General features: G+C 43.9%; 1 protein-coding gene across 31 annotated transcripts in view; it reads left to right on the forward strand.

Moving 5' to 3' along the window:
* Nucleotides 1-21606, forward strand: part of arvcfb (ARVCF delta catenin family member b) — a 310170-nt gene that overhangs the window by 56326 nt on the left and 232238 nt on the right. For all 31 annotated transcript variants that reach the window (XM_036936131.2, XM_090190983.1, XM_090190965.1 and 28 more), the window contains exon 2: nt 13109-13190. The gene's annotated coding sequence lies outside the window, so the exon portion shown is untranslated. The remainder of the gene's footprint in view (nt 1-13108; nt 13191-21606) is intronic.

Consider the following 21606-nt stretch of genomic DNA (forward strand, 5'->3'; position numbering starts at 1 on the left):
TGCCTTGAATCTATTCTTCCGCGCCCAGAAATATGCTCCTTTTACTCTCTGTTCCGAATACACTAGACGATCAGTTCTTATAGCCTTTAGCCATACCCTTATCCTACTCCTCCTCCCCACCCTAAGTTTGTTTTTATTTGCTGCTTTAGCACACTCTGCCAACCTGGATGTCCTAGCCGTGTCTGAATCCTGGTTTAGGAAGGCCACCAAAAATCCAGAAATTTCCATCCCAAACTATAATATTTTCCGACAAGATAGAACTGCCAAAGAGGGCGGAAGCCTGCAGGGTTCTGTCATACTATCCAGGTCTGTGCCCAAACAATTCGATCTTCTACTTTTGAAAATCCACATTTCCAGAAACAAGTCTCTCATTGTTGCTGCTTGTTATAGACCCCCTTCAGCACCCAGCTGTGCCCTGGACACCATATATGAATTGATCGCCTCCCATCTATCTTCAGAGTAAGTACTGTTAGGTGACCTAACCTGGGACATGGGTAACACCCCGGCCGTCCTACAATCTAAGCTAGATGCTCTCAATCTCACACAAATTATCAATGAACCTACCAGGTACAACCTTAAATCCGTAACCATAGGCACCCTCTGAGATATCATTCTGACCAACTTGCCCTCTAAATACACCTCTGCTGTCTTCAACCACGATCTCAGTAATCACTGCCTCATTGCCTGCGTGCGTAATGGGTCCGCGGTCAAACGACCAGCCCTCATCACTGTCAAACGCTCCCTAAAACACTTCAGTGAGCAGGCCTTTCTAATCAACCTGGCCCGGGTATCCTGGAAGGATATTGACCTCGTCAGTAGAGGAAACGTTGTTGCTCATCAAAGTGCTTTCTTCACCATCTTAAATAAGCATGCCCCTTTTAAAAAATGTAGAACTAAGAACAGAAATAGCCATTGGTTCACCCCAGACTTGACCAGCACAAAAACATCCTGTGGCATTCTGTATTAGCATCGAATTGCCCCCGCGATATGCAACTTTTCAGGGAAATCAGGAACCAATATACTCAGTCAGTTAGGAAAGCTAAAGCTATCTTTTTCAAACAGAAATTTGCATTCTGTAGCACTAATTCCATAAAGTTTTGGGACACTGTAAAGTACATGGAGAAAAAGAGCACCTCCTCCCAGCTGCCCACTGCACTGAGGATAGGAAACACTGTCACCACCGATAAATCTACGATAATCGATAATTTCAATAAGCATTTTTCTACGGCTGGCCATGCTTTCCACCTGGCTACCCCTACCCCGGCCAACATCTCAGCACCCCCTGCAGCAACTTGCCCAAGCCCCCCCCACTTCTCCTTCACCCAAATCCAGAGAGCTGATATTCTGAAAGAGCTGCAAAATCTGGATCCCTACAAATCAGCTGGGCTAGACTATCTGGACCCTCTCTTTCTGAAATTATCCGCCGCAATTGTTGCAACCCCTATTACTAGCCTATTCAACCTCTCTTTCGTATCGTCTGAGATCCCCAAAGATTGGAAAGCTGCCTCGGTCATCCCCCTCTTCAAAGGAGGAGACACTCTAGACCCAAACTGTTACAGACCTATATCCATCCTGCCCTGCCTTTCTAAAATCTTTGAAAGCCAAATTAACAAACAGATCACCGACCATTTCGAATCCCACTGTGCCTTCTCCACTATGCAATCTGGTTTCCGAGCTGGTCATGGGTGCACCTCAGCCACGCTCAAGGTACTAAACGATATCATAACCACCATCGATAAAAGACAGAACTGTGCAGCTGTCTTCATCGACCTAGCCAATGCTTTTAACTATGTCAATCACCGCATTCTTATCGCCTGACTCAATAGCCTTGGTTTCTCAAATGACTGCCTCGCCTGGTTCACCAACTACTTCTCAGATAGAGTTCAGTGTGTCAAATCGGAGGGCCTGTTGTCCGGACTTCTGGCAGTCTCTATTGGGGTGCCACAGGGTTCAATTCTCGGGCCGACTCTTTTCTTTGTATATATCAGTGATGTTGCTCTTGCTGCTGGTGATTCCTTGATCCACCTCTACACAAATGACACCATTCTGTATACAACTGGCCCTTCTTTGGACACTGTGCTAACAAACCTCCAAACGAGCTTCAACGCCATACAACACTCCTTCCGTGGCCTCCAACTGCTTTTAAATGTTAGTAAAAGTAAGTGCATGCTCTTCAACCGATTTGTTGCCTGCACCCACCCGCCCGACTAGCATCACTACTCCGGACGGTTCTGACTTATGTCAGAATATGTGGACAACTATAAATACCTAAGTGTCTGGTTAGACTGTAAACTCTCCTTCCAGACTCAAATTAAGCATCTCCAATCCAAAATTAAATCTAGAATCGGCTTCCTATTCCGCAACAAAGCCTCCTTCACTCATGCTGCCAAACATAGCCTTGTAAAACTGACTATCCTACCGATCATTGACTTGGGCGATGTCATTTAGAAAATAGCCTCCAACACTCTACTCGGGAAATTGGATGTAGTCTACTCACAGTGACATCCGTTATGTCGCCAAAGCCCCATATACTACCCACCACTGCGACCTGTATGCTCTCGTTGGCCTGCCCTCACTACATATTCGTTGCCAAACCCACTGGCTCCAGGTCATCTACAAGTCTTTGCTAGGTAAAGCCCTGCCTTATCTCAGCTCACTGGTCAGCATAGGAACACCAATCCGTAGCACTCGCTCTAGCAGGTATATTTCACTGGTCATCCCCAAAGCCAACACTTCCTTTGACCACCTCTCCTTCCAGTTTTCTGCTGCCATTGACTGGAAAAATCACTGAAGCTGGAGTCTTATATCTTTCCCTCTAACTTAAAACATCAGCTGTCAGAGCAGCTTACCAATCTGTAAATAGCACACCCAACTACCTCATCCCCATTTAGTTATTTATCCTCTTGCTCTTTTCACCCCAGTATCTCTACTTGCACATCATCATCTGCACATCTATCACTCCAGTGTTAATGCTAAATTGTAATTATTTCGCCTCTATGGCCTATTTATTGTCTTACCTCTCTACTATTCTACATTTGCACACACTACATAGATTTTTGTATTGTGTTATTGACTGTATGTTTATGTGTAACTGTGTTGTTGTTTGTGTTGCACTGCTTTGCTTTATCTTGGCCAGGTCGCAGTTGTGTATGAGAACCTGTTCTCAACTGGCCTACCTGGTTAAAAAAGGTGAAATAAAAAATGTAAAAACTTAGCTTGTCTGGGTTGGCCATCTATCATCACCAGGGTCACTTCTCTGACTTCTGGCTCGTAGATTTGGCTGTGCTTCACGGACTGCTTTATTCATGTTTACATGCTTGACAAAGGATACTTGTCAATCACAGACAGTGCTACTATATAGCCATCTATCCATCCATAATACATTGTGGATGCCTCAGGGTAAGGGGAGAAGGAGCAGTGGTGGAGAACACACTCAATTCTCATACTTGAGTGAAAAGTAAAGATATTTTAATAAAAAATTACTCAAGTAAAAGTGAAAGTCACCCAGTAAAATACTACTTGAGTAAAAGTCTTAAAGTATTTGGTTTTAAATATACTTAAGTATCAAAAGTAAAAGTATAAACCATTTCAAATTCCTTATATTCAGCAAACCAGACGGTGGATAGCCAGGGGCACACTCCAACACTCAGACATATTTTACAATCGAGGTATTTGTGATTCGTGAGTCTGCCAGATCAGCGACAGTAGGGATGACCAGGGATGTTCTCTTGGATGACCAGGGATGTTCTCTTGGACCATTTTCCTGTCCAAATGTAACAAGTTCTTTTAAATGTCAGGGAAAAGTACATTATTTTCTTTACACGGAACCCAAACCGGCTGCACCATCGTGCGCCATCGTGCATAAATTAATTTTGTCCCCCTACACCAAACGCGATCACGACACACAGGTTAAATATCAAAACAAACTCTGAACCAATTACATAATTTGGGGAACAGGTTGAACAGCATTAAACATTTTTGGAAATTTAGCTAGTTAGCTTGCACTTGAAAACTAATTTGTCCTATAAACATTGAGGAGTTATTTTACCTGAAATGAACAAGGTCCTCTACTCCAACAACTAATCCACACATAAAACGGTCATCCGAATCGTTTTTAGCCATCTCTCCTCCTTCCAGGCTTTTTCATCTTTGAACTTATATGTTGATTGGCATCTAAACTATCATAGTATTACTACACCGACCGGCAACACAGTTCGTCTTTCAATCACCTACGTGGGTATAACCAATGAGGAGATGGCACGTGGGTACCTGCTTCTATAAACCAATGAAGAGATGGGAGAGGCAGGACTAGCAGCGCGATCTGCGTCAGAAATAGAAAACCCTTGGCAACGCAGTGCAATAATTGAATAACATAGATTTCTACATTTATTTTGCAGCGCACGCACGCAGCCTATTAGGAATTTAGTGAAGTAAAAGTAAAAGTTGCCAAAATTATAAATAGTAACGTACCGATACCCCAAAAAATTACTTAAGTATTAGAGGTCGACAGATTATGATTTTTCAATAAAAATACCGATTTGTAATAATGGCAATAGCAACAATACAGAATGAACACTTATCTGAACTTAATATAATACATCAATAAAATCTATTTAGTCTCAAATAAATATTTAAACTTGTTCAATTTTGGTTTAAATAATGCAAAAACAAGGTGTTGGAGAAGAAAGTAAAAGTGCAATATTTGCCATGTAAAAAAGCTAACGTTTAAATTCCTTGCTCAGAACTTGAGAACATATGAAAGCTGGTGGTTCCTTTTAACATGAGTCTTCAATATTCCCAGGTAAGAAGTTTTAGGTTGTAGTTATTATAGGAATTATAGACTATTTCTCTCTATACCATTTGTATTTCATATACCTTTGACTATTGGATGTTCTTATAGGCACTACAGTATTGCCAGCCTAATTTCGGGAGTTGATAGGCTTGAAGTCATAAACAGTGCAATTACTTGAAGCACAGCGAAGTGCTACTGGCAAATGCAGGAAAGTGCTGTTTGAATGAATGCATACGAGCCTACTGCCTACCACTGCTCAGTCAGACTGCTCTATCAAATCATAGACTTAATTATAATATAATTATTATTATTATTAATTATGTACAATTCTGGCAAATTAATTATTGTCTTTGTTAGGAAGAAATAGTCTTCACAGTTCGCAACGAGCCAAGCAGCCCAAACTGCTGCATATACTCTGACTCTGCTTGCACAGAACGCAAGAGAAGTGACACAATTTCCCTAGTTAAAAGAAATTCATGTTAGCAGGCAATATTAACTAAATATGCAGGTTTAAAAATATATACTTGTGTATTGATTTTAAGAAAGGCATTGATGTTTATGGTTAGGTACACATTGGTGCAACGACAGTGCTTTTTCGCGAATGCGCTTGTTAAATCATCACCCATTTGGCGAAGTAGGCTGTAGTTCAATGATAAATTAACAGGCACTGCATCAATTATATGCAACACAGGACAAGCTAGATAAACTAGTAATATCATCAACCGTGTGTAGTTAACTGGTGATTATGTTAAGATGGATTGTTTTTATAAGATAAGTTTAATGCTAGCTAGCACCTTTCCTTGGCTCATTGCTGCACTCGAGTAACAGATAGCCAGCCTGCCATGCAGTCTCCTCATGAAATGCAATGTACTCGGCCATAATCGGTGTCCCAAAATGCAGATTACCGATTGTTATGAAAACTTGAAATCGACCCTAATTAATCGGCCATTCCGATGAATCTGTCGACCTCTAAGTATTACTTTACACCACTGAGAAGGAGTAACAATTAAGACTATCATGGATCTGCTATTCCTACTCATAACACAGCACAATTCTACTACCATGACTGACTTCCTGATCTGGAGTGTAATGTATTGCATCTTTGATCATACAGTATCACAGCGCTTTTAACTGGACATTTTGAAATGAACACACTCCCCCATAATGAGGACTTGATATAGGCATCCTTCCATTGGCTTTGACTATAACGAGTTTGACTGAGGCAAAATAACTAAGGAGACTAGGGGGTGATGCGCTCTGACAGCTTTACAGACAGACACACTTGCTGAAAACTCCCAAATGAGAGAAGACCGGGAGAGTCCATTACCGACAACTCTAACTTCCCCCTCTCTCTGGAAATCACACTTCTGCCGCCTGACTGACGGCGAAACATTAGATTTCAATTTCATGTGGATCTGTGGTTGATACAAAAGGCATACTGAAAGTGACTCGAGCCATATTTATTCCAGGGCAATGGCAGATAGTGTGACTTCCCAGTCATAACAGAGAGATGTCTGTCTGTGTAGTGAAGCACAATGAACAGTTATGTCCCTTCTCATTTAGCTTACTACCACACCGCCTTTTGCATCACTCACACTCTGTGTGCATGTAGGCATACTGTAACTTAACACGGCGAGGCTCTCTGCGTGTGAAAATGCCTGTACGCATTCTTAATGTGCTTTAATTCACAAGACATCACCTTACCTGTACACTTCATAACAGTTATACACCATAGAGTGTAGTACGCTTAAAGACAGAAAATACAACATTCACGTTGAGCTGGTTCCCTATCTTTCTCTTCCGTTCCTTTCTTTCATCCCTCTTCTTCCTCTCACTGTCTTGGCATTGTGTTCTTCAACCCAGAACTATCCATTCTATCCAACACACTGTGCCAATCACTCTCAAGGCTGAATAAGGCTCCATATTAGCATATCCTTTAGTGAGCACTGCACTCCCTGTCAGTCTGTTCACCCTACTTCAGCACTTCACAAAGATATGATTCTGCCTTTTATAGGATTGTTTACCCTGATATAATAGTCTCAGCTATGTGGATCTCCCATTCTGAATGAGGCCAGTTGAATGTCATTGCAATGCCTGTGTTTGACCACACTGTGATGTGTCTGTCTGTATCTGCATGGGGGTTCTGTTACTGGATGGGCTCCAGCACTAACAGCCTGTAAATGAGAGTCTAAATGGATGTCAGAGGGCTGATGAGACAGACTGGGGGGGAAAGAGGGAGGGAGGGGGAGTCAAGAGGAGAGGGAGTCAAGAAGAGGGAGGGAGGGGGAGTCAAGAGGATGGAGGGAGAGCGAGAGGAGGGAGGGAGGGAGGGAGGGGCAGTCGAGTAGGGAGGGAGGAGTCGAGAGGAGAGGGGTTAAGAGGAGAGGAGGGGATGAGATGAGGGAGGGATCAAGAGGAGATGAGAGGAGTGAGGGGTCAAGAAGTGGAGACGGAGGGGGGAGTCAAGAGGAGAGGAGGGAGGGGAAGGCGAGAGGAGGAACATAAAGGAGAGAGGAGGGACGTGAGGCGAGAGGAGGGACGTGAGGCGAGAGGAGGGACGTGAGGCGAGAGGGGAGAGGGGAAGGCGAGAGGAGGAACATAAAGGAGGGACGTGAGGCGAGAGGAGGGACGTGAGGCGAGAGGAGGGACGTGAGGCGAGAGGGGAGAGGGGAAGGCAAGAGGAGGAACATAAAGGAGAGAGGAGGGACGTGAGGGGAGAGGAGGGACGTGAGGCGAGAGGAGAGACGTGAGGCGAGAGGAGGGACGTGAGGTGAGAGGAGGGACGTGAGGCGAGAGGGGAGAGGGGAAGGCGAGAGGAGGAACATAAAGGAGAGAGGAGGGACGTGAGGGGAGAGGAGGGACGTGAGGGGAGAGGAGGGACGTGAGGGGAGAGGAGGGACGTGAGGCGAGAGGAGGGACGTGAGGCGAGAGGGGAGAGAGGGGGAGGGAGGGACGGGGTCAAGAAGAGTGGGAGGGAGGAGTCAGGAGGACAAGAGAGGAGGGAGGGGTCAAGAGGAGAGGAGAGTAGGGAGGGAGGGGTCAAGAGGAGAGGAGGAAGGGGTCAAGAGGAGAGAGGGAGGGAGGGAGGGGGGTCAAGAGGAGAGAGGGAGGGAGGGAGGGAGGGAGGGAGGGAGGGGGGTCAAGAGGAGAGAAGGGAGGGAGGGGTGGTGTTCGAGAGAAAGGAGGGAGGGGTGGTGTTCAAGAGGAGAGGGAGGAAAGGGGAGATGAGGGGAGAGGAGGGGCGCGAGGGGAGAGGAAGGGCACGGAGGGATGTGAGGGGCGAGGAGAGATGTGAGGGGAGAGGAGGGGCAGGGAGGGATGTGAGGGGCGAGGAGGGATGTGAGGGGAGAGGAGGGATGTGAGGGGAGAGGGGAAGGGGCTATGCCTGTTGTCTGAAAAACCTCTTTGGCTGTCTGGGTTATGTCTGCCATACGGTAGTGCTGCTGGGTCTGGGTTATGTCTGCCATACGGTAGTGCTGCTGGGTCTGGGTTATGTCTGCCATACGGTAGTGCTGCTGGGTCTGGGTTATGTCTGCCATACGGTAGTGCTGCTGGGTCTGGGTTATGTCTGCCATACGGTAGTGCTGCTGGGTCTGGGTTATGTCTGCCATACGGTAGTGCTGCTGGGTCTGGGTTATGTCTGCCATACGGTAGTGCTGCTGGGTCTGGGTTATGTCTGCCATACGGTAGTGCTGCTGGGTCTGGGTTATGTCTGCCATACGGTAGTGCTGCTGGGTCTGGGTTATGTCTGCCATACGGTAGTGCTGCTGGGTCTGGGTTATGTCTGCCATACGGTAGTGCTGCTGGGTCTGGGTTATGTCTGCCATACGGTAGTGCTGCTGGGTCTGGGTTATGTCTGCCATACGGTAGTGCTGCTGGGTCTGGGTTATGTCTGCCATACGGTAGTGCTGCTGGGTCTGGGTTATGTCTGCCATACGGTAGTGCTGCTGGGTCTGGGTTATGTCTGCCATACGGTAGTGCTGCTGGGTCTGGGTTATGTCTGCCATACGGTAGTGCTGCTGGGTCTGGGTTATGTCTGCCATACGGTAGTGCTGCTGGGTCTGGGTTATGTCTGCCATACGGTAGTGCTGCTGGGTCTGGGTTATGTCTGCCATACGGTAGTGCTGCTGGGTCTGGGTTATGTCTGCCATACGGTAGTGCTGCTGGGTCTGGGTTATGTCTGCCATACGCTAGTGCTGCTGGGTCTGGGTTATGTCTGCCATACGGTAGTGCTGCTGGGTCTGGGTTATGTCTGCCATACGGTAGTGCTGCTGGGTCTGGGTTATGTCTGCCATACGGTAGTGCTGCTGGGTCTGGGTTATGTCTGCCATACGGTAGTGCTGCTGGGTCTGGGTTATGTCTGCCATACGGTAGTGCTGCTGGGTCTGGGTTATGTCTGCCATACGGTAGTGCTGCTGGGTCTGGGTTATGTCTGCCATACGGTAGTGCTGCTGGGTCTGGGTTATGTCTGCCATACGGTAGTGCTGCTGGGTCTGGGTTATGTCTGCCATACGGTAGTGCTGCTGGGTCTGGGTTATGTCTGCCATACGGTAGTGCTGATGGGTCTGGGTTATGTCTGCCATACAGCCATACTGGAGCTGGGGCCCAGGCTGTGCCACTCTGACCCTTCAACATGTCTGTGTGGGGCTGTCATTTAGGAGTGCAAGCCAGGGATGGGACTGGGGGAACAAATAGCTTTTTAATTGAGTATAGCCCCAACAAATGCGACCCACACCCCTTCAAATTTGCCATGGCTGCTTTTGTCTTGCCCAGTCCACTCCCATCTCTATTTAATGACCCTGCATTCTGTCTGTCTGTCTGAGTGTGTAAAGTGACTGCTTTTACTTGCAATAGAAAAATAATAATTTCACTCATCAAGAAAGGCTTGGCGAACATAAGACATAGGGAACAAAAAGAGAAATGTGTGTGCGTGTTTGCTTGTTGTTCTACACTGGTTAACAGGACTACTATTGAGATTTCCTTCTAACTCATGTGGCCAAAACTGACATAAAGGACCACCAAGTATTTGAAGAGTAGGTTGTTCCTTTGTGTTGAGAAGAGGCAGTGGTTTCAGGGTAGTGAAACCTGAACCTCCCCTGGTCAAGAGTAATGCACTAGGGAATAGAGTGCTATTTGGGATGTTGCCGCTGCCTCGTGGAAACACCCTTTTACAGATGAGCCCAGTAAGTACAAAAATATACACATCAATACAATACAAAACAGAGATGCGAAAGCACAACAAACACCGTAAAAACATCCTCAGTTAACAGTCTGAATTACCCTGGAGCAGTGTTCTCCGATTTGACCCGTGGGTGATTTTATTTGCCCTTCCCCCCAGTTTTCTGAGAAAAAAAACTAATTAAATAACATTTGTGTGGACTTTTCATTGTTGGACATAAGACTGTAAAAAACAGCAGAAAATCAGCTCCAAGTGATTTTAATTTAAAAAATCAGTTCGCAGGTATTCCTCCGCATAATAGAGAGACTTGACGGGATCGTATACACATGTAAAAAAGGTTTGAAATTATTATGTTTTAGTCAACCATTATATCTGTTTGGGATTCTTGCGGTTAATATGCAGTCTACAAATGATTTGTAATTATGTTCTGGCCTCTCGGCCATCCGCTCAAGAAAACATCGGCCCGCGGCTGAATCTAGTTGATGATCCCTACCCTATAGGCACCAAGTAATAAAATGAGCCATTATGGCATCACATTTCTACATTCAAACACAGGTCATATATATGCCCTGTTCTGTGTTACTACACCATCATTCACCCTCCTATATTTCTTTCATCTATTCTAGGGATATTGTTTTAATACAAATAGCTGATGTTTTTACTAAAGCTAACAGACACCACTGTGCCTATTCTAATGAGTCAGTCTGAGGTGATTTGGAGACCTTTTCTTCTCTAACTTATCCCCTAGGACCTTTTAAAAGGAAACTTTTACTCTGTTTGCTTGTTCTGTATGTAAATATCCGTGTTCTGAATATCCCCCACTGTAAAATGACAGCTAAAAGGCTGTTGCATAAAGGATCCTGCAGTGTGTGTGTTTGTGTGTGTGTGTGTGTGTGTGTGTGCGGCATCAGTGAATGACCACCACTACCACTGCTGCCAGTTCACCTTTACAGGCCTCCCAGGAATGGTAAATGTCATCACATTTTAAACAAGGCTTTTTGCTTTTTCGCAGCAAATTACTTTCTGTATATGCACTTTTTACTGCAGCTCCCATTTCATTCATTACTATTTCATTTGACATCAGGGGAGCTATAAAACCAGCAAGTAAACGATTTGGCATAGCCAGATAAAAATAGGAGTCCTTGTTTCCCTCTCTTTGCCATTCATTGGGAGCATTATCTTATCAGCAGACAACAGTAGGATTAAGGCCTGGTGGCAGATGTGTGGCCTGGTGGCAGAGAGCGAGAGAGAGACGAAAGACAGAGGGGGGGAGACAGAGGGGGGGGGGAAAGACAGAGAGAGAGAGAGAGAGAGAGAGAGAGGGGGGAAAGACGGGGAGAGAGAGGGAGAGAGAGGGGAGGAAAGACAGAGAGAGGGGAGGAAAGACAGAGAGAGGGGAGGAAAGACCGAGAGAGGGGAGGAAAGACGGGGAGAGGGGAGGAAAGACGGGGAGAGGGGAGGAAAGACGGGGAGAGGGGAGGAAAGACGGAGAGGGAGAGGGGAGGAAAGACTGAGAGGGAGAGGGGAGGAAAGATGGAGAGAGAGAGAGGGGAAAGATAGGGAGAGAGAGGGGAAAGACGGGGAAAGACGGGGAGAGAGGGGAAAGACGGAGAGAGAGGGGAAAGACGGGGAAAGACAGAGAGGGGGGAAAGACAGATAGAGAGAGGGGAAAGAGAGAGAGGGGAAAGACGGGGAGAGAGAAAGGGGAAAGACAGAGGGGAAAGACGGGGAAAGACGGAGAGAGAGAGGGGAAAGACGGAGAGAGAGAGGGGAAAGACGGAGAGAGAGAGGGGAAAGACGGAGAGAGAGAGGGGAAAGACGGAGAGAGAGAGGGTAAAGAGAGAGAGGGGAAAGACGGAGAGAGGGGAAAGACGGAGAGAGGGGAAAGACGGAGAGAGGGGAAAGACGGAGAGAGGGGAAAGACGGAGAGAGGGGAAAGACGGAGAGAGGGGAAAGACGGAGAGAGGGGAAAGACGGAGAGAGGGGAAAGACGGAGAGAGGGGAAAGACTGAGAGAGGAGAAAGACGGGGAAAGACGGAGAGAGGGGAAAGACAGAGAGAGAGGGGCAAGTCAGAGAGAGAGAGATGGGGGAAAGAGAGAGGGGGAAGACAGTGAGAGGGGGAAAGACAGAGAGAGGGGGAAAGACAGAGAGAGGGGAAAGACGGGGAAAGACAGAGAGGGGAAAGACAGAGAGAGGGGGGAAAGACAGAGAGAGAGGGGGGAAAGACAGAGAGTGGGAAAGGGGAAAGACAGAGACACTAAGGGTGATAATAGAAAAGAGAGGGGGAGATGGCGGGTGTTCAGCTGGAGGTCCTGTCCTCTCACAGTCAGCATCGTTCTGTTCTCTTCCTCTAAACATAGCAGGACAGCAGATCCAACAGTGTTTCCTGTCATATACAATATAGTCTCCATGCACCACTAGCCTCACTCACAGCCCTAATAGTGCTCTTTTATTGTCCTGCTCAGACTGTCAGTGACTCACCACACCACCAGTGTGTGTGTGTGTGGAGCCATGGCTAAGAGGAAGCCCATAGAGAGGGTAAATGTCACCAGTCTAGTCTCAGATCTACTGGGACTAAGTCTTGGTTGACATTTCACTGTATTGAATGAGATGTCTTTTTTAAAGGTCCGTCTCTTTTAAGGCTAGAGCGTCATTGTCTCTTAGGTGTATGTCTATTACCTACAAGTATATAAAATCCCATATCTTTGATATAAATATCCTCTTTGGTGACTAAGATGGGCCAAAGGTCAACTGGGTTGTTGGAATGAATTAGGCCAGTGTGAAAAGACATGGGAGAACTGCCTTACTGGGTTTAGCAGTCAACCGATCAAACCATGTTTTAGAATCATTTATCTTGGCATATCAGTTGTATAATGACCTACTTTAAGTTTCAAGTTTTAATGTCACGTGCACATGTACAGTGAAATGCCTTTCTTGCAAGCTCTAAACCCAACAATGCAGTAATCAAAGAGAAGTTGGATCAGAGCTTGCAAAGCTCCAGAACGGCACAATGTGTTATTTTGACCATACTATTATATTTCTAGTATGGAAGGTACATTCATTTTGCCAATTTACTGGACCTATCATATCTGATGAAGCGAGCAGCCTAAAAAACATATATTGTTTTGTCTTGCAGGTGTAGCAGCACAGTTGCAGTGGCCCTCTGATAAATGTCCACCTGCGCTGAAGTTTTTATGGGTCTTTCTCTTCAGCCAAAGGTGAGTCCATCCCCATTTCCTAAGTGCCCTGAATTAGGCCTAACCAGTAGATTTATATCACAGGCTGTAGTGTCTGGTCTGATTGCACAGCTGTTCTATGGATGCATCTAAACATGGTACCCTATCCCTGTATAGTGCACTACTTTTGACAGCCCTGATCAAAAGTAGTGCACTACATAGGGAATAGGGCGCTATTTGAGATGCAGCCCATGTCTTAGGGTTTAGCGTGCCCTCTCATTCCCTTTCCAATTATATCAGATGGAAAAACAGACTGGTCTTCTTATACTCTACTGATCTATTAATATAGCGAAGTGAAAGTGTTATAAAAAGTACAGTGTCAATATGATATCCTGATTTAATGAATGTTGTTTTCTAAACATGGATTAACATATAGGATAGATCAGAGTGGAACGGCTTGGAAATGGAACAGCATTTAAAACACAACAACAATAAATATTTCCCTCACAGAATTAGATTAGCTAAAGTGAATCACCGGTGGGCCAAGATGCATGGGTCTGTGTTAGAGCATACTCTGAAAATCAATAGATATCAAAAATCAATCCACTCGGAACGGTAATTTACAATGATTAAAACATTTCAACCTTACATTCTGAAATATAATAGGGTTGATCAAGCTCCCCTGAATAGCCTTCAACATTTTCAAGCCTGGGTTTAAGTGTGCCTATTCACTAATGAATACAATGTGGAACAAGCCTTTTCACTTTATCAGGCACCAATGAGCCTGTGCTAATCTGTTAAACAATCATGAGTAAATTCTGTAAAACCATCTAATGTAGGCCGAGGCTAATAACAATCATCACTGACCCAGTAGCAATCAGGACACATCCTTTATCTGCATGTGATGTCCCTGGTCTTTATTATTGTCTGTGACAGTTTGACTTTAGTTGTTGTTGTGGGCTTCCTTCTATTTCTCAGTGGTGATGTCCCTGGTCTGAATGAAAGTAGAACAGTTCTGTTGCCACCTGACTAACATGTTGCAGCCTTGATGTTGGTTGCCTAGGAGCTCTGCACTAAGCTTGAACCTATTTATTGCAGGGTGCAATACTTTAGCCTATTTCTCGCTCTCGCTTTTCCACAGTCGAGTCTCTTTAGCCGTTGATTTACCGGTACACTGAGTCTAGATGTTGTCAAGTAATTAAAGTGAATCTTGAGTCTGGCTGCTCAAAGTGGTCAGTTGTGGCTTTTTGGCATGGGAGAGGCTATAAGGACACTGCTGACCTCCAAAACAATTAACCAAAATCTAAAACTGACCCGTACCTTAACTCTAACCATAACCTAATTTTAACCAAGTCTGAAATTAAATATCGGCTTTTAGGTCAGGATTATAGGCTTTTCAGCTGGCATGGACTGAATGGCAAAAGTGTATGAATGGTAACCAGAGAGGACACAGCTGACTTTGTTTATTCTGGCGTATCTTTTTGTCAAGCTAGAGATGGAATAGCTGACTGTCCTGGCTGGATCGTTTACACCATACTGATGGAGGGAGGTAGTCCATCACTAGAACAGAATCTCGTATCTCTCCCAGGAGTTATGGCCTAGCACTGGATGAGCATATCAGCATCGGAGCTCGGGGCTTGCTTGGTGCCGGAGGAGAGAGATGTAAAGACTGTTCTGCTCTGCAAGAGATTTTAAAAGTGCTCCTCTCTCCACCTTCACAAATGACAAGATGGCCAGACTCTGACATCTTGTTAGTGAGAGTATTGGTCCGAGATCCGAGATACAGACTGTGTCCCAAATGACATCCTGTTCCCTATCAGAGTACCTCTACTATAATATAGTGCACTACTTTTGATGGCCCTCATCAAAAGTAGTGCAATATATGGGAATAGGGTGCTAGTTGCGATGCATCCCATGTCTTAGGGTTTAGCGTGCCCTCATATTACTTTTCCAATTATATCAGATGGAAAAACAGACTGGTTTTCTTATACTGTACTGATCTAAAAATATAGCTAAGTGGAAAGAGGAACAATTGGTTCAGTCTGATTTCCACCAGACACTGGGAGACGAATTCACCTTTCAGCAGGACAATTACGGAAAACACAAGGCCAAATATACACTTGAGTTGCTTACCAAGACCACATGGAATGTGAATGTGGCCTAGTTACAGTTTTGACCTAAATCAGCTTGAAACTCTATGGCAGACTTAAATTCTGTCTAGCAATGATCAACAACTAACTTGACAGAGCTTGAAGAATACAAAATATATATTGGGCAAATATTGTACAATCCAGGTATGGAAATCTCTTAGAGACTTACCCAGAAAGACTCACAGCTGTAATGGAATTTTTCCTATTTTGTTGCATTACAACCTGTAATTTACATTTTTATTTGGATTTCATGTAATGGACATACACAAAATAGTCCAAATTTGTGAAGTGAAATTTAAGTGTCACATGATCTGTCACATGATCTCAGTAGATATACACCTGTTCTGAAAGGCCCCTGAGTCTGCAACACCACTAAGCAAGGAGCACCACCAAGCAAGCAGCACCATGAAGACCAAGGAGCTCTCAAAACAGGTCAGGGACAAAGTTGTGGAGAGGTACAGATCAGGGTTAGATTATTAAAAAAATCAGAAACTTTTAACATCCCACGGAGCACCATTAAATCCATTATTAAAAAATTGAAAGAATATGGCACCACAACAAACCTGCCAAGAGAGGGTCGCCCACCAAAACTCACGGACCAGGCAAGGATGGCATTAATCAGAGGCAACAAAGAGACCAAAAAGAACCCTGAAGGAGCTGCAAAGCTCCACGGTGGAGATTGGAGTGTCTGTCCATAGGACCACTAAGCCGTACACTCCACAGAGTTGGGCTTTACGGAAGAGTGGCCAGAAAATAATCCATTGCTTAAAGAAAGATAAAAGCAAACACGTTTGGTGTTCGTCAAAAGGCATGTGGGAGACTCCCCAAACAAATGGAAGAAGGTACTCTGGTTAGATGAGACTAAAATTAAGCTTTTTGACCATCAAGGAAAATGCTATGTTTGGCGCATATCCAACACCTCTCATCACCCCGAAATAACCATCCCTGGAGCAGTTTTACCTTGAAGAATGGGCAAAAATCCCAGTGGCTAGATGTGCCAAGCTTATAGAGACATACCCCAAGAGACTTGCAGCTGTAATTGCTGAAAAAGGTGTCTCTACAAAGTATTGACTTAGGGGGTGAATAGTTATGCACGCTCAAGTTTAAAAATTTTTTTTATTATTTTTTGTTTGTTTCACAAAAAAATATAAGTGGCATCTTCAAAGTGGTAGGCATGTTGTGTAAATCAAATGATACAAACCCCCCAAAAAGCCATTTTAATTCCAGGTTGTAAGGCAACAAAATGTGAAAAATTCCAAGGGGGGGTGAATACTTTCTCAAGCCACTGTATGTGACCGACCGTCTTGATTCGGTCTTATATAGCAAAATTTGAAATTGTGTTGTTTACATTGGATAAAAGTAGAGACTCAGGGCTAGAAAATGGTATATCATACACTACATTTGAGGAACAATGGGAAAGTAATTTTTCTTTGAAGATTGATAAACTTGTAACCTCACTTTTGAGAAAATGTCTCTTTTTAGTGTTTTGGTACAACTACTGGAGAGCTCTTCTTTGTCTACACCCATTCAGTATCATTCACAACCTCTAAAGCCTTAGCCCCACCCATCTCTTAATTCACATGTGAGGCCATGTACTAAGCAACCAAAGATTTCAGGACTTTAGGCTGGTTTATACTACGGGTGTGTTCGTAAATTTTATCTGCAGTGCCAGAGTGTGCTCAGAGTGCGTTCTGGGTGTTCGTAAACTCAGAGCGTTGTCAGATTGTCCGTTCGTAAATTATGAGAGTTTCGCTCGCGGAGCATTCACAACGCACACTGGACGAGGAATAGGTTTGATCTGAGCATTCTGACCTAACAGCAGTCAAGCACCCAAGTTAACTGGCTAATGTTGGCTAGCTTGCTAGCTACTTCCAGACACAAATGAGAGAACACCTCACTCTGACCATTTTACTATCCCTAGCAGATCTGGTCAGGCTGTTTTTATGTTATCCAGAGCGTTGGTGACTGCAACTGTGCTGCTTGCAGCAATTTAATTGTGCTTTTTTGCCAACGTTTACTGACACCGGCCATATTCAACAGGTGTTGAGAGTTCAGAAATGTGTCAGTTATTCTGTGCTCTGGCACACTCAGACGAGAGCCAGAGCAAATTTACCAGCTACGTCTATTGTCAGTTGTCGCAGTGACCTCATGAACATTCTATTAAATGGTTACTTGCATCTTTTGTTAGACATGTAGCTAGCTAGCTAAACAAGTAACCATAATCCCAACTCATAACGTTACTACCCTGCATGAATCTGCAGGTAGCTAACCAACCAGGTTCAATGTTAGCAAGCTAACATTAGGCTATAACTATCAATGCAAATGGCTCTGAGATACAAATAATATAACTACACGGATCATACACGTAATGTGAGCTAGCGAGCCAGCCAGCTAACGTTAGCTAGCTAGCTAACAGTACACTTTAACTTGAAATGAAAATTACTTTCTGACAACATTTGAAATGTGTAATATCTGAAAATGTAGCTAGCTAGACTATCTTACCTGTATACGTGGATGGACGCTTCTCTCTCTCTGTCATGGATGTCATAGTTGCCCTTAGTTTGAAGATGTAATCCGGAGACAGGTGTTTTATACAACAGTCTTCTGTGTGTTCTCTTTTTGACTCTGCCTGCATACAGTGCCTTGCAAAAGTATTCATCCGCCTTGGATTTTTTCCTATTTTGTTGCATTACAACCTGTAATTTTAATGGATTTTTTGGGCAATTTCATGTAATGGACATACACAAAATAGTCCAAATTGGTGAAGTGAAATGAAAAAAACTGCTTGTTTCAAAAAATTATTTAACCTCTAGCGTCGAGCAATCCCGTATCCGGGAACGTAATCATAGCCTCAAGCTCATTACCATAATGCAACGTTTCCTATTCATGAAAATCGCAAATTAAATTAAATAAATATATTGAAACACAAGCTTAGCCTTTTGTTAACAACACTGTCATCTCAGATTTTCAAAATATGCTTTAACCAAAGCTACACAAGCATTTGTGTAAGAGTATTGATAGCCTAGCATAGCATTAAGCCTAGCATTCAGCAGGCAACATTTTCACAAAAACAAGAAAAGCATTCAAATAATATAATTTACCTTTGAAGAACTTCGGATGTTTTCTATGACGAGGCTCTCAGTTAGATAGCAAATGTTATTTTTTTCCCAAAATATTATTTGTGTAAGAGAAATAGCTCTGTTTTGTTTATCACGTTTGACTAAGAAAAAAAAAACGAAAATGCAGTCACTTACAACGCCAAACTATTTTCCAAATTAGCTCCATAATATCGACAGAAACATGGCAAACGTTGTTTAGAATCAATCCTCAAGGTGTTTTTCACAATTCTATTAGATGAAAAATCATTCCTGGCAGTCAGTTTCTCATCAGAGGCAAATGGAAAAATACTGCAGCTGGAGATTACGCAATAATTGCGACGGAGGACACCAAGCGACCACCTGGTAAATGTAGTCTCTTATGGTCAATCTTCCAATGATATGCCTACAAATACGTCACAATGCTGCAGACACCTTGAGGAAAACGTGGAAAAGGTAAGCTGACTCCTAGCTCCTCCACAGCCATATAAGGAGTCATTGCCATGAGGCGGTTTCAAAAAATGTGGCACTTCCTGATTGTATTTTTATCTGGGTTTTTTCTGTAACATCAGTTCTGTGGCACTCACAGACAATATCTTTGCAGTTTTGGAAACGTCAGAGTGTTTTCTTTCCAAAGCTGTCAATTATATGCATAGTCGAGCATCTTTTCATGACAAAATATCTTGTTTAAAACGGGAACGTTTTTCATCCAAAAATTAAAAGAGCGCCCCCTATATCGAAGAAGTTAAAATAAAACACGGAAACGTGGTGTGTGCATATATATATTCACCCCCTTTGCTATGAAGCCCCTAAATAAGATCTGGTGCAACCAATTACCTTCAGAAGTCACATAATTAGTTAAATAAAGTCCACCTGTGTGCAATCTAAGTGTCACATTATCTGTCACATGATCTCAGTAGATGTACACATGTTCTGAATGCCCCACTCTGCAACACCACTAAGCAATGGGTTTGGTGTTCGCCCAAAGGCATGTGGGAGACTCCCCAAACATATGGAAGAAGGTACTCTGGTCAGATGAGACAAAAATGTAGCTTTTTGGCCATCAAGGAAAACACTATGTCTTGGGCAAACCCAACACCTCTCATCACCTAGAGAATGCCATCTCCACAGTGAAGCATGGTGGTGGCATCATCATGCTGTGGGATGTTTTTTATCGGCAGGGACAGGGAAACTGGTCGGAATTGAAGGAATGATGCATGGTAATAAATACAGGGACATTCTTGAGGGAAACCTGTTTCATTCTTCAAGAGATTTGAGACTGGGACGGAGGTTCACCTACCAGCAGGACAATGACCTTAAGCATACTGCTAAAGCAACACTCGAGTGTTTTAAGAGGAAACAGTTAAATGTCTTGGAATGGCTTAGTCAAAGCCCAGACCTCAATCCAATTGAAAATCTGTGGTATGACTTAAATATTGCTGTACACCAGCAGAACCCATCCAACTTGAAGGAGCTGGAGCAGTTTTGCCTTGAAGAATGGGCAAAAATCCCAGTGGCTAGATGTACCAAGCTTATAGAGACATACCCCAAGAAACTTGCAGCTGTAATTGCTGAAAAGGGTGGCTCAAGTTTTCTGTTTTTTTTTGTGTCTTTTCTTGTTTGTTTCACAATAAGAAATATATTGCATCTTCAAAGTGGTAGGCATGTTGTGTAAATCAAATGATACCACCCCCCCAAAAATCAATTTTGATTCCAGGTTGTAAGGCAACTAAATAGGAAAAATGTGAAGGGGGTGAATAATTTCGCACGCCACTGTATTTGAAATCAAAATGCAGAATTCTCTCCATCTCCTTAGCTATCATACTCTAATTCAAAACTCAGTCCTCCAGAAAGTGGAGAGCAACACTCATGCAGTTCTACTAGGTGATATCTTTTTTTTTATGTGTTAGAAAGGATTACCTACACATACTGACCAGCTCATGTTATAGACAGAAGCGTGCTACATGGCAGACCAATCAGAACTCCAGCCCACTCGTTATCACAGCCAATCATGGCTAGTGGGTGGATTGCTCTTTTTTTCTGCGGCTTAACCAACTACGCTCGTAATATAAATGAATTATGCTTGAATGTATTCTTTATTATTGTCTGTGACAGTTTGACTTTAGTTGTTGTTGTGGGCTTCCTTCTATTTCTCAGTGGTGATGTCCCTGGTCTGAATGAAAGTAGAACAGTTCTGTTGCCACCTGACTAACATGTTGCAGCCTTGATGTTGGTTGCCTAGGAGCTCTGCACTAAGCTTGAACCTATTTATTGCAGGGTGCAATACTTTAGCCTATTTCTCGCTATCGCTCTTCCACAGTCGAGTCTCTTTAGCCGTTGATTTACCGGTACACTGAGTCTAGATGTTGTCAAGTAATTAAAGTGAATCTTGAGTCTGGCTGCTCAAAGTGGTCAGTTGTGGCTTTTTGGCATGGGAGAGGCTATAAGGACACTGCTGACCTCCAAAACAATTAACCAAAATCTAAAACTGACTCTTTTTTAAATTTGTAACCTTTATTTAAGTAGGCAAGTCAGCTAAGAACAAATGATTATTTACAATGACAGCCTTACCTTAACCCTAACTATTTTAACCAATTATGAAATGAAATATCGGCTTGCAGGTCAGGAGTATAGGCTTTTTCAGCTGGCATGGACTGAATGGCAAAAGTGTATGAAAGGCAACAAGAGGACACAGCTGACTTTGTTTATTCTGACGTATCTTTTTGTCAAGCTAGAGATGGAATAGCTGACTGTCCTGGCTGGATCGTTTACACCATACTGATGGAGGGAGGTAGTCCATCACTTGAACAGAATCTCGTATCTCTCCCAGGAGTTATGGCCTAGCACTGGATGAGCATATCAGCATCGGGGCTCGGGGCTTGCTTGGTGCCGGAGGAGAGAGATGTAAAGACTGTTCTGCTCTGCAAGAGATTTTAAAAGTGCTCCTCTCTCCACCTTCACAAATGACAAGATGGCCAGACTCTGACATCTTGTTAGTGAGAGTATTGGTCCTCGATCCGAGATACAGACTGTGTCCCAAATGACATCCTGTTCCCTATCAGAGTACCTCTACTATATTATAGTGCACTACTTTTGATGGCCCTCATCAAAAGTAGTGCACTACATATTCTGTGTGCCATTTGAGACACATACTGTAAACCCACCTGCAGTTTGTAACTAGTTTCCTCTCTGCTTCTCTATTCACATCAAGCT

This window comes from Oncorhynchus mykiss, chromosome 11 (genome assembly GCF_057628025.1).
Source record: "Oncorhynchus mykiss isolate SJ-2025 chromosome 11, ASM5762802v1, whole genome shotgun sequence".
Taxonomy (NCBI): domain Eukaryota; kingdom Metazoa; phylum Chordata; class Actinopteri; order Salmoniformes; family Salmonidae; genus Oncorhynchus; species Oncorhynchus mykiss.